At 43.6% G+C, this 3125-nt stretch overlaps 1 pseudogene; it reads left to right on the forward strand.

Annotated features, from left to right (window-relative positions):
- Positions 1-1117: 1117 nt before the first annotated feature.
- Positions 1118-1218, forward strand: LOC111728164 (annotated as a pseudogene).
- Positions 1219-3125: the final 1907 nt, after the last annotated feature.

A 3125-nucleotide genomic window follows, 5' to 3' on the forward strand; every position in this document is an offset into this window, starting at 1 on the left:
GTCATGATTTCTTTTTCTAGTTGGATCTTGAGATCTCTGTCTTGATAGTGGCCATAAGCCGAGATAGATACTCTCTAGGAGAGCCCTGATTGGGAAGGGGCAGGGGTGAAGAATAGTTAGGTTCAGGTGTGTGTATCAGATGAGATACAATGGGGAAATGAAACCAAAATTCACGATACAGAAGTTTATTACTTATGGGTCCCAGAGGGTTTAGGGTACCAACAGGAGGCCAACAGGAAGTCTGGAGGTGGCAGGGACTCAACCATCTGGTGGAGAGGGGGAAGAAAGTTAGAAGAGGGAAAGACCTGTAGGACTATACATTTGCTCAGGGCCATAGGCTTTACCCTTGGGCTTTCCCTCAGGGATTGTGGGTTGGCTAGCTTAAAGAAAACACAAGCAAAGGGAGGAACTTATTTACAAATCTCTGGTGTTGACCATGAGGTTTTATAATGGTCAGTAGCTGTGGGGTCTGTTGGGTTTTGTATCAAAGGTATGAAAAACTAGCAGGTTATATTGCAAATAACTGCACAGGAAGGGGAAGTTTTATAATAACTAGACCAAAGGTGATGGGGTATCCATTTTTCAGACAATTATGTTAGGCCTAAAAAAGGATGCTGCGGCAGGAACCATATTAAACAAAATTACCATGTTATTTACATGAATAGCTTGTTTAATCACCACAGCTATTCTATGAAACAGGTGCTGTTGTTATCATGTTACAGATGCAGAAATTAAGGCACAGAGAAGTTAAGCAGTTTTCCCAAGGCCACAGGGGCTAGTAAATGGGAGAGCTGAGATTTGAACTCAAGAAATCTGACTTCAGAGCCTTCATTGGTAACTATTTCACTATATTGTCTCTAAAAACTAGAACTAACGCATACCAATACACATATGCACACCCAGATGACCCTGATCAAATTTTAACATGTTGGAGACTACCACAGCACAAATTAGTGCTACCAGACTAACTTTTTTGGACAGAAAACCTTATTCATTCATTCAACTAACAAATGTTTATTGAGCATGTACTATATGCCGCTATGACCTTCCTATAACTGCACTCAGGAGGAAGATCATGTCTTTATACTCATTTCTTAAAAATATTCAGGTCTGGTATTTGCTTCCAGCATATATGCTAAAATTGGAACAAGACAGGGAAGATTAGCATGGCACCTGCACAAGGGTGACACACAAATTCATGAAGTGTTCCATATTTTAAAATGAGTTAAAAAAAATTCAGATCTGTGCATATCCATTCACTTTAAAACCAAACCCAGCAAAATGGTCAATTTTGCAAGAATTGGTGTATGCACAGCACTTCAGTTGGTAAACACACAGTAATCATTTTGGTGTTTATTATTAATCATTTATTATCTTTTGGATGCTACGTGACTGACTTTTGTATTCATTTCCTCTTTTTTTTTTTTTTTTTTGAGACAGAGTCCCACTATGTCACCCTAGGTAGAGTGCTATGGTGTCACAGCTCACAGCAACCTCAAACTCCTGGGCTTATGTGATTCTCTTGCCTCAGCCTTCCAAGTGACTGGGACTACAGGCGCCCACCAAAACGCCTGGCTATTTTTTGGTTGTAGTCGTCATTGTTGTTTGGCAGGCCCAGGCTGGATTCGAACCTGCCAGCTCCAGTGTATGTGGCTGGCATCCTAGCTGCTTGAGCCACAGGCACCGAACCTGACTTTTGTATTCATAATAAGATATGTTGGCTCAGCGCCTATAGCTCAACGGGCTAAGGCGCCAGCCACATACACCTAAGATGACGGGTTCGAATCCCCAGCCCGGACCCGCCAAACAACAATGATGGCTGCAACCAATAATAGCCGGGCATTGTGGCGGGCGCCTATGGTCCCAGCTACTTGGGAGGCGGAGGCAGGAGACTCACTTGAGCCCAGGAGTTGGAGGTTGCTGTGAGCTGTAATGTCACCGTACTCTACCCAGGGAGACAGCTTGAGGCTCTGTCTCAAAAAAAAAAAAAAAAAAAAAAAAAAGATATGTTGCAATTGAAAGAGAATGCTAGTGATACAATTTTTTTTATTTTTTATTTTAAGAGATAGGGTCTCTCTCTATTGCCGGGCCTGTAGTACAGTGATATGATCATAGCTCATAGCAGCCTCAAACTGCTGGTCTCTGTAGGGCAAAATGGTTCACACCTATAATCCTAGCACTCTGGGGGAGGCAAGGTAGGTGGATAGCCTAAGCTCAAGAGTTTGAGATCACCCTGAGCAAGAACAACACTCTGTCTCTACTAAAAATAGAAAAACTAGCTGGGTGTGGTGGTAAGCACCTTAGTCCCAGCTACTCAGCAGGCTAAGGCAGCAGGATCACTTGAACCCTGGAGTTTGAGGTTACTGTGAGCTAGGCTGACACCATGGCACTCTAGTCTGAGGCAACCGAGTGAACCCCTGTCTCAGTAAGAACCCCCCAAACTAAAAACAAAACAAAACCCTCAGCTTCCCCCAGGTAGTTAGGACTATAGATGTGTGCTACCACACCCAGCTAATTTTTTTATTTTTTAGAGATGGGGGTCTGGCTATGTTGCTCAGGTTAGTCCTAAACTCCTGGCCTCAAGCCTTCCAAAGTACTTGCTGGGATTACAGGCATGCCCAGCCTATGATTCAATTTTTGTATTTATTTTTTAATTTAGTTAATTAGTTTGGGGTGTTTTTTCCCCCTAGAAATAGAGTCTCCCTCTGTCGCCTAGTCTAGAATGCAATGGCATCACTGTAGCTCAGAGCAACCTCAAACTCCTGGGCTTAAATGATCTTCCTGCTTCAGCCTCCCAAGTAACTAGGACTACAAATATGTTCTAGCATGCCCAGCTAATTTTTCTATTTTTTGTATAAACAGGGTCTGGCTTTATTGCCTAGGCTGCTCTTGAACTCCTGTCCTCAAGTGATCCTCCTGCCTCAGCCCCCCAAAGTGTTGTGGTTGCAGGTATGAGCCACCATTCCTGGCATGATCTGGGCTTTTTAAAAGTCTGATTCTATTGCCTTGTAGTGATGAAAAGTGTCCTCTGGCTCAGCGCCTATAGCTCAACCGGCTAAGGCGCCAGCCACATACACCTAAGGTGGCGGGTTCGAATCCCCAGCCCGGACCCGCCAAACAACAAT

This window comes from Otolemur garnettii, unplaced genomic scaffold (genome assembly GCF_000181295.1).
Source record: "Otolemur garnettii isolate 467f Iridium unplaced genomic scaffold, OtoGar3 scaffold00004, whole genome shotgun sequence".
Lineage (NCBI taxonomy): Eukaryota > Metazoa > Chordata > Mammalia > Primates > Galagidae > Otolemur > Otolemur garnettii.